Source organism: Callorhinus ursinus, unplaced genomic scaffold, assembly GCF_003265705.2.
Source record: "Callorhinus ursinus isolate GAN/ISIS: 27379988/994484 unplaced genomic scaffold, GSC_fseal_2.0 scaffold44, whole genome shotgun sequence".
NCBI lineage: Eukaryota > Metazoa > Chordata > Mammalia > Carnivora > Otariidae > Callorhinus > Callorhinus ursinus.
This window is the reverse complement of record NW_027397106.1, coordinates 9,782,934-9,793,872: the sequence shown is the minus strand read 5'-3', so window position 1 is coordinate 9,793,872 and position 10,939 is coordinate 9,782,934. Positions and strand designations below refer to the sequence as shown.

At 37.4% G+C, this 10,939-nt stretch overlaps 1 protein-coding gene across 7 annotated transcripts in view; it reads left to right on the top strand.

The window, feature by feature from the left end:
- The window catches only part of TMEM117 (transmembrane protein 117), a 493,780-nt gene that overhangs the window by 396,441 nt on the left and 86,400 nt on the right, over nt 1-10,939 (top strand). The window lies entirely within an intron of this gene.

The following is a 10,939-nucleotide window of genomic DNA, read 5'->3' as shown; positions in this document are numbered from 1 at the left end:
GACAGGAGTCCATCAAAATCCTAAAGGAGAACACAGGTAGCAACCTTTTCGACCTTAGCCACAGCAACTTCTTAGAAACATCGCCAAAGGCACGGGAAGCCTGGACAAAAATGAACTATTGGGATTTCATCAAGATAAAAAGCTTTTGCACAGCAAAAGAAACAGTCCACAAAACCAAAAGACAACCGACAGAATGGGAGAAAATATTTGCAAACGACATATCAGATAAAGGGCTAGTATCCAAAATCTATAAAGAACTTATCAAACTCAACACCCAAAGAACAAATAATCCAATCAAGAAATGGGCAGAAGACATGAACAGACATTTCTCCAAAGAAGACATCCAAATGTCCAACAGGCACATGAAAAAGTGCTCCACATCGCTCGGCATCAGGGAAATCCAAATCAAAACCTCAATGAGATACCACCTCACACCCGACAGAATGGCTAAAATTAACAAGTCAGGGAACAACAGATGTTGGCGGGGATGTGGAGAAAGGGGAACCCTTCTACACTGTTGGTGGGAATGCAAGCTGGTGCAACCACTCTGGAAAACAGTATGGAGGTGCCTCAAACAGTTGAAATTAGAGCTACCGTTCGATCCAGCAATTGCACTACTGGGTATTTACCCCAAAGATACAAATGTAGGGACCCGAAGGGGTACGTGTACCCCAATGTTTATAGCAGCAATGTCCACAATAGCCAAACTGTGGAAAGAGCCAAGATGCCCATCGACAGATGAATGGATAAAGAAGATGTGGTATATATACACAATGGAATATTATGCAGCCATCAAAAGGAATGAGATCTTGCCATTTGCAACGACGTGGATGGAACTGGAGGGTGTTATGCTGAGTGAAATAAGTCAATCAGAGAAAGACATGTATCACATGACCTCACTGATATGAGGAATTCTTAATCTCAGGAAACAAACTGAGTGTTACTGGAGTGGTTGGGGGTGGGAGGGATGGGGTGGCTGGGTGATAGACATTGGGGAGGGTATGTGCTATGGTGAGCGCTGTGAATTGTGCAAGACTGTTGAATCACAGATCTGTACTTCTGAAACAAATAACGCAACATATTTTAAGAAAAAAGAAAAAGAAGAAGATAACAGGAGAGGAAGAAAAGGGGAGTATGTCAGAGGGGGAGACGAACCATGAGAGATGATGGACTCTGAAAAACAAACTGAGGGTTCTAGAGGGGAGGGGGGAGGGGGATGGGTTATCCTGGTGATGGGTATTGAGGAGGGCACGTTCTGCATGGAGCACTGGGTGTTATGAACAAACAATGAATCATGGAACACTGCACCAAAAACTAATGAAAAAAAAAAAAAACTGACTTAAAATGGCTGTTCTCTGTACCTAAAACATACCAGAAAATTGAAGCATTAAATACCTTTGCTTGAGATATTTAGGTAAACCCTAATGAAACTGCTAATTACTTGGCTAATTGCCACCAAGTGGTTTTAAACTGAATTATATAAATAATGCCTCAATTTTCTGTTCCTTTGCTAGTAGAGATCCTAGGAACAGAACATTAGACCCATATCTCAGTTTACAAAGAAGAGTATCAAACTATATTTACATCCAATTTTGCAATTTTCAAAGGACTCTTGTGTTGAAGGAAGGAATGTCTTTAAACAGTAGTCCATCTTTAATCTTTATCTCGTAAAATCTCTATTCTGTATTTGGAATTTTTGGCCATCGATTCATTATTGAAATTATCTTTCTCTTTGGCTTCTGTAATATTGATTTCTTCTGGATCTCTTTATGTTTCCTTTCATATATCTCTGGCCTTACCAGTCTCCATCCTTCTTTGGATACACCATAAATATAGGTGATCTTCAAGATTCTGTTCTTGATATTCCTATTATCTTTTTCATGTTTATTTTTTACCTGAAAAATCATATTCATCTCTATGATTTTAATAACTACTCGTATTTTAACATTTACTTGTAATTCAAGACCTGACTTTTCTTTGGCTCAGATTTCTATCTCCAACTATTGTTCATTCCTGTACAGATATCCTGTAGCCTTTTCAACTCAACAGTGTGTCTGAAACAGAATTCATAATACTTCATTTCTGCTTTCTTTCATATTTCTCACTTCAATTAATGGCATCACAATCCTCTTGGTCACACAATTTAGAAACTGTAAACATCTGCCACTTTTCCCCCATGCTTCACTACCCACCCACCGCCATTTCCACACTGTTTTCAAATGTGTCTTTTGCCCACAATATTCTTTCCACTGTAGGAACCAATTCATCTTTTAGGTCTAATTTCATTAAACCTCCCAGCTACTCTGCACACCTGAATAAGTGATTCAATATTCCTGCAAACTTCCATAGCATCATGATTCTTACTTAACTTTGGATATAATTGTTTCATGTATATTAGCATCCTTCAACTTGCAACAAATTCCTTAAAAGGCAGATCGTTCCTGTATCCCTTCAACTTAGCTCTGTGCCTTTGGCACAATAAATGCTCAACAGTTGTTTCTTGAATTCTCTGTGTCCCTGAATGCATTACAATATAACTTTCTTATTCAAAAAACAATAACTGTTTCTCAGTCTTATACCTGAAGTAGCATTTTCTATCAAGGGACTTTCTAAATTCTTGATGAAACTACACTTTTTTATATAGCTTCAAAATTCTTCACTGGGTTGACCAGACAAGGTTGATGATCTGCTTTGTAATGCCAACAGTTAATTATTAATTAAATTAAACTTGAGTCAGTCCTTTGATAACTAGTGCCAGCATGTTCTTCCCCTATTTTTGAGAGAGGCAGTGTTGTTGTTTTTTTTCAGTTTGTCTTGAATTATTCTTAAATAAATCAAAGATTCTTCACAAGTTCCCAAGAGAAACTAACTATATATCTGCAGTAATAAAGCTTTAGATAATTTTTAAAATCCCTTCCCTTAGAATTCAAGGCTGAAGTATGTCTCTTATGAATTCTAATACTAATATTTTGATCTTCCATTGTGACATGACATTACTTCCTTTAAATGCTTTTGTACAACTTTAGGGAATTTTTCTGTTCCTATTATCTCTTTTCATCTTCTTTCATAAAGGAAAGTATTTTATGTTCATAATATCTACTTTCCTAGCCATTATAAGGTGTGCCCATGGTAACTGGAAAGATTCTTTCCTCCAGGGGTACTTGTGGAGAGTTCTGAAAGTATTCCTCCTAATGGACAGTCTCCTGATGATACATCCTTTTCAAGAGATGTTTGAGATGATACTCAAAATATATTCTTCGCCTTGGTTCTGACTTATATAAACATCTTAGCTTCAACAATGTCACAAAATTTTACTCAAACCTTTATTTTTAACCTAGTATGTAAATCCATCCTATTTTTAAAACCAAATAAAGCACACTTTCATCCTATTCATCCCTACTTGACAAGACCCTAGTCTTACTTATTTTTTAAAACAAATTTAACAACAGGAGAAGATACAACTTGGTATGTTTAGTTTAAAATTTCTGATTTGTATTGGTAAAAGTCAAAATATGCTTTGAGTATCATAGCTATCATTTTATTTTCATTAAACAATAGTGAGTATAGTTCTTGCTGGCATTACCTGTGGGGATGTGTCTATATCTACAGTCTTATTTTCATTATCACTTTCATTACTGAACTTGTGGTAATATTTTATACCCAGGGCAACAGTTATTAAAGTATGTTTCATACTGCTGTCCTCTACTAAATTGGTGAATGATTTCATATGTATAATTGACTAGGAAGAAAAAAATTGGGCTGGTGAGTTTGCTAAGAGACATACAAGATCAACATGCCCATTTGGTTTATCCAAACTAATTTTTGTTTGTTTGTTTTTTGGGGTTATTTGGTATTGCATTGGCTTCTTTCTTTGGAAGCTCCATAAACACTGGAGGAAATGCTATCAATTGCAGTAACATCTGAGCTTGGTGAAGGGTGAGGAACAAGCATTATCTTCTCCAGGTTAAATAAATTCACTTATTCATTCAGTTGTTTTTTAAGTGCCAATAATGTGCCAGTCCTTGGTAATAAGTAATAAACAACACATCTTCAACTTTGATGTCTGCTCAATATTATTTTTCCTAAAACATATGTTCTACTCCACACCTAAAAGTATGAGACACAAATGCTTTCTCCTGACCAAGACTAACTATGCTTTACATCAATAAGCTACTTTTGAGTACCTCTGGGTAAACTAACATCACTCAGACATAAGTAGAAGAATTCAAGCCACTAAAAAAATATTGTCATTTCACTTGCCACCTCTTATATCAAGATCACTAATGCCCAGGAACCTGCATAAGCTGCAGTGGTTGAACATTGCAGAACTTCAAGGGGTATTGTTTATATTATTAGGATGTCAGGACACTGCTCACACAAATTGCAATCTGCATGGCCAAATTCTCCAGCCCAAATGCATCTTTTTCAGACACTTCTTTCATGGCCTTTCAGGATCAAGAGTTACTAGGTTATTGCTCATTTCAATTTGTCGGTGCTTTTTGAGCTCCTGTTGTGGTCAGAATCAGGGCACTTCTCTTCATGGAGTAATAGAGAGATATAAAGATAAATAACATATAAATGTATGGTTTATTGGACAACATTAGAGTCTAATAATTTCCTTTGCAGACTCCAGATCCCAATGAAGCTACAAACAAGTTGAGTTAATAACTGCATCTCCTTTCTCAGGGATTCTGTCTTAACAAATGTGTTCAGTTTGGCCAAGAACTGGCAGTGACATTTACTTAATACAAGCCCTTTGGAGAATCTGTGCTCTTTCACTAGTCACTTAGCAAACATTACCTTTGTATTTCCTTGGTGCTTCCTGATCTCAAGAATAGGATACCAGAAGGACACTAAACCATTTCCTTACCAACTTCCTAAAGAGAAAACTTCACTTCATTGCTAGGCTACAGTGCTAAGTAAACTTACCCATTTCAGGATGGGAACTGGCCTGAGGATCCAAGTGGTGATTGTCTCATAGAATTGCGATGGTGGCATGCCTGGGTGGCACAGTTGGTTAAGCGTCTGACTCTTGGTTTTGGCTCAGGTCACGTGATCTCAGGGTGGTGATACAGAACCCCACATTGAACGCCATGCTCAGAGTGGAGTCTGCTTCAGATTCTCCTTCCTTTTCCTTCTGTCCTTCCTACTCATGCACTCTTTCTCTCTCTCTGTCTAAAATAAATAAATCTGTAAAAAAACAAACAAAAATAAGAATTGCAGTGGCAACATTGATAATTAAAACAAGGAAAATGAAAGGTTTGGCATTCTCTCATGGCCATCTGTGACTTCTTTGTGCTGGTACTTAGTGTTCAGAGGGGAACTGGATATTTGAATTGGCTCTCAGTTTTGCAGTGAAAAGTGAAGGAAAGTATTCTGCTAATGCCTGCTTGTTGTATTTTTTTCTCTGTAAACAACATGGTTAGAAATTATGATATTAAATCATTTTAAATTCCATTGCCATACCACATTTCATTTCATATGTTTAGCACTTTGAAATATTACACCTTAATTATAAAATTACATTTGCTATCTTGAGCCAAGCATTCTTTTATTATAGTGATAACCTTAAACCTTTAATTTTTAATAGGATTCTCAGATTTTTATTTTGCTATGAGAAATTATGAAACATGATCTGACTTGTTTTAGTTGAGTTTCAACATTTTGTAAAAAAGAAATAAAAGTGATTTTTATTTCCTTTTAGATGTTACAATAATTGTGCAGCATGATCAGAAAGGAATGTGATATTCATGACTAGAATAAAAGATTATAGACATTTTAGAGCATGAATAGTAACAAATATATTAAAACACATAAAAGCATAATTATGTTGAATCACATGAAATGCTATTTTTAGTAGTATAAAACATGGTCAAATTTTGGCAAGTTTATTTGGCTCAACTTATATTAGGGGATTCTTTACATTCCTGCTACCTAGTTTTATTCAGATAAAATTGTGTAATAGTAATAAAACTGTATAATAGTAATAGTAACTCTAAGTTACTCTAAGACCTTAGAACCTAATGTAAGTTCTTCTGTGTCTTCACTTAATGCCTGCTTTCAGGCTATTTGACTCTGCAGTAAGTGTATCTTAAAATGGTTATGAATGGAAGAAGGAAAACAATATTAACTAATTTAGTTACTTAAAATGAAAGTTCAGTATTTTTAAAAATCCAGAAGTTAGGGCGCCTGGGTGGCTCAGTTGGTTAAGCGTCTGCCTTTGGCTCAGGTCATGATCCCAGGGTCCTGGGATCAAGTCTTGCCTCAGGCTCCCAGCTCCATGGGGAGTCTGCTTCTCTCTCTGCCCCTCTCCCACCATGCTCTTGCTCTCTCTCTCTCTCTCTCTCTCAAATAAATAAATAAAATCTTTAAAAAAAAAATCCAGAGGTTATGGTGAAGAAGTGGTTAGGACTATGAATTAAACCAGGTTTTGGGGATTATCTGGATTTACTTACATGTTCTACTCTGTCCCTGATCACCAACTATAATAGATAATTGAGTAGGATGTAAAATGAGTATGTTTTCAGGTAAGATCAAGATGATATTAAGTTTTTTTTAAGAATATCTGTAGATTTTTAGCTGAAGAAAGAAAGTGCTTTGCTATAGGCTGAGTCCTTCTCAGAATCAATAATTTCTCATTTCAGCTGTCACCGGCAATCTGTGTGACATGAGCAAGTCCCTTAACCTCTGTAGAAGCATTTTATTTGTGCACTGTACCAGTGACTCCTAGTGCACACACAAAATTTGCACCTCCTTACCAATAATTCTGTGGTTCCTAGGAGCCCACCCAGTGGTTGGGAACCACTGGATTAGAAAAGCTCTGTTAACCCTTCTTGGTCTCACATTCTAACTCTCTCTCTCTCTCTCTTTTTTTAAGATTTGTTTATTTATTTATTTTTAGAGAGAGAGAAAGAGAGAACACAAGTGAGAGGGGCAGAGGGAGAGAGAGACAGAATCTCAAGCAGACTCCTCGCTGAGGATGGACCCCAACGCCAGGCTTGATATCATGACCTTGAGATGACCATCTGATCTGAAACCAAGAGTCAGATGCTTAACCGACTGCATCACCCAGGTCCCCCCAACACACCTTTTTTTTTTTTTAAAGACTCTTACTAATCTAAGAGAAATCAACAACAATTGAGGAAAAGCAAACAAACTAGAAATCTGAAAACATGAAATTAAGACTAACCACTCAAGCTGATAATTATGTAGGAGTTTTTTTTTCATTTGACTGGTAGCCAGAAACCAGAGACAGTGAAATTGATAAGCCAGAGTTTCCTGCTTGTGTTGGCTGCAGTATGAAAGGAAATAATCCAGATAATTGTTTAATTGGTTGCTACTTGAAAAAGAAGCTGGAACTCCCCAAGGATCATGGTCCAGAGTAAACATCTTTTCAATCATATTGGTTAAATAAGAACCCAAGGATGTTGCATTGATGACGAGCATTTATGAGGTTCCATTTTTACTGCCATGAAAATATTCCTTTTAACTGTTCCCTGCCAGTTCTTGTCAGTCTCTGTCAGTTTTACTTTTCAATGTTAAGTATTCTGGATGATAATTTTCCAATATTATAGTTGTAATGAAAAAGGAAAATAAATGAAATTCTTAGCTACACAGTTACAGGAGGATAATATTCAAGAGCTTTCTATGAGAGGCAATCCATATGAAGGTTATGACACAGATCGCCATAAGTCAGCCTGGATGAGAACCATTTTATATCACTTATATCTTATATTTATTTAACTTATAAAGTCTGTAACCCAGGTGAACTTTCTGTGACTCAGTTTCTGCATTTGTGAATTGGGGGTGGTGATAATAGGATTCTAGTAAGGATTATACAAGTTAATTTGTGTAAAGTGTTTATACCAATGCCTGGCATGTTTTAAGTGGCACATAACTGTAGTAATAATTTACTACCATTGCTGTTTCCTTTGTAGCTGTTTCACATAGGAGTGACTGTTTTTGTATAATCTGAGTCATGGTTCTTTTAAACTGGTGTTCTGACTGAATTATCATAGCATGGTAAAGTCTGTCAATTTTTACAAGTAGTGGCTGAGAAAAACAAACCACATGCAATACATTTCCTTCTGTAGCTCTATCTAGAGAGGGGGCTAAGTATCATTTTGGAAGTGGAATGACCAATAAATGTATTTTGGTCCCTTTTTTTCCTTTCCTTATTCCATTTGCTTGATACTTTGTTTTTAGGGCTCTTTCTCTGAGCTGTATACCCTAATATTTAATGATTGTCATTTTTATTCTTTTTATAGTAGTAAATATTAAATATCAGGCAGAATACTTCCTTTAATTTCCCTTTGGAGTAATAAGATATTACCAATAACTTTTTCTTGATATCTGCAGCTATACTCTCTGTCAAATCAGAAGTACTTAATAAAGCCAGGAAAATATCTATGAAAATCTCTCAGAATATTATATAGTGGATAATGAAAATATATCAAATAAAACAAATATCCAAGAGATGAACTTAGGAAGCTTTCACACAGCAGGCATTATGATAAATTCCAAGTACCAAAAAGTTTTAAGATTAATTTTAATGATTGTATTCACTATGAGATTATTAACATGAATAAGAATAATTCCTTTGTAAATCTTGAAAGAGATGAGATTTCTGATGGCTCAGCAAACACTTATTCCAAACTTCCGGATTTTGATACCTAAAAATGTGCCTCTGAATATTTAATTTTACATTACCAATTTACATATTTAGACCAATGAAGTAACATTAGAGTATGAACTCCTGTGTAATCAACTGTCCTCACAAAATGAGATCCAGGTATCTCTCAAAAAAAGTACAGGAGTGATATTAAAAATACTAACCTGTAGACTTCTAGAGGAGATGGTGGAGTAGAAGGATCCTAAGCTCACCTCATCCCATGGATACAACTAGATAACACCCACATCAGTGTAAATAACCCAGAAAATGACCTGAAGACTGGCAGAACAGACTCCACAGCTAAATGTAGAGAAGAAGCGACATCAAAGAGGGTAGGAAGGGTAGAGATGTGGCCTGGGGCCAAAGGGACCTGCATGACTTTCCCTAAGAGGGAGAGACATAGGGGGCATGGAGAGGGGAGCGAAGCAGACACTCACACGAAGCACCCTAGGCACCAGGGATCCAAATGGGGAAGACAAATTTCTATAACATTTGGCTTTGAAAATCAGTGGGGCCTAACAATCAGTCAGACTTAAAATCTGGAACATTAAAAATCAGTAAGCTAGGCTCTGGGAGAGCCAGGAGGGCAGAGCCCCCATCTGTAAAGAGACAGCACAACAAACAGTCCTGCTGAGATACAGCATAGAAGCAGCAGTTTGAAAAAAGCCTGGGGTACACAGAAAGGATATTTATTTACTAATCTCAGAGCATGTTCTGGAGGGACAGGGATCTTTGGGAGACCCCTCTAAGAACAAAAGAACTGGTGGGCACCTTTTCCCTCCATGGCCTCCCAGCCTAGCTACAAGGACACCTTCAGGAACCAGCACCAAGCAACACTCTCCACCTAGCTTGCTAATAGTGCATACCATCCGTGCTCACATCTGTGGATCTGCCCCCTCCAACCCAGCTGGCCTAGCAGGAGTTTACCCTGGTGACTGCAGTTCCTCTCACTCAGTGGATGAGAATAGACTTTGCTGGCACCACATGTCATGCCCCCTCCAATATGCCCTTGGTCACAGCCCATTCAAACTGGTGCCACAAGCCTGGCAATATGCAAACAGACCCACCAAAGGCCATCACCACTCCAAAGTGACTCCTGCCCCAAGGAGAGGAGAAGATAACCATACACACACTGGTCTAACTGAAGGCATTATCACCAGCAAAAGTTTCTCAAGGGACAACACAGAGAAAGCACCCTGCAGTTCAGTGCTACTGCGTCTCTGGCAAATGCCTGGTCTGACTCAATTTAAGCCCAAGGCAGCCCCAGACTGGCCAACTAACAACACAGGGACCAAACCCTGCCTACAGTAGACAAAGAGAGCCATTGCAGATGAATGGATTGAAGGCAAATGTGGCTCAGCCAAAACAGTAGGGCTCGTGCAACACACACAGAGAATACCCCTGAAGTGCCAGGTTCTGGTGAACAGGGGACATTGCACTGCAGGGCAGGACCTTTTCCTCATAAGGGCGCTAAACTCAAAGCAGGAGATGTAGCTGACTTTGCTAACACATAGAAGCAGACACAGAGAGTCAGATAATATGAGGAGACAGAGGAATATGTCTCAAATGAAAGAACAGGAAAGAATCACAGTAAAAAAAGCTAAACAAAATGGAGATAAATAATAATGAAGTAATGGTCATAAAGATATTCACTGGATTTGAGAAAAGAATGGAGGACCTCACTGAAATCCTCAACAAAGAGATAGAAAACATCAAAAAAGAACCAATCACAGATGAAAGACTCAGTAACTGAAATTGAAAATATGCTATATGGAATAAATAGTAAACTAGAGGAAGCAAAAGAATGTATCAGTGACCTTGAGGACAGAGTAATGGAAAGCAATCAAATTGAACAGGAAAGACAAAAAATAATAATAATAAATGAAAATAGACTTAGAGAACTCAAAAACGCCACCAAGCATAATAACATTTGCATTATAAGGAACCCAGAAGAGAAAGAGAGAAAGGGAAGCAGAAAATTTATTTGAAGATATAATAACTAAAATCTTCCCAAATCTGGGGACAGAAATAGATATCTAAATCCAGGAGTCACAGAGAGCCCCCAAAAGAATCAACCCAAGAAGGTCCAATACCAATAGTCATTAAAATGACAAAACGTAGTGATAAAGAGAGAATTTTAAAAGCATCAGGAGAAAAGAAAATAGTTACATACAAAAGAAACCCCATAAGGCTATCAGCTGACTTTTCAGCAGAAACTTTGCAGAACAGATGAGAGTGGCATGATATAGTCAGTGTTGAAAGAAAAAC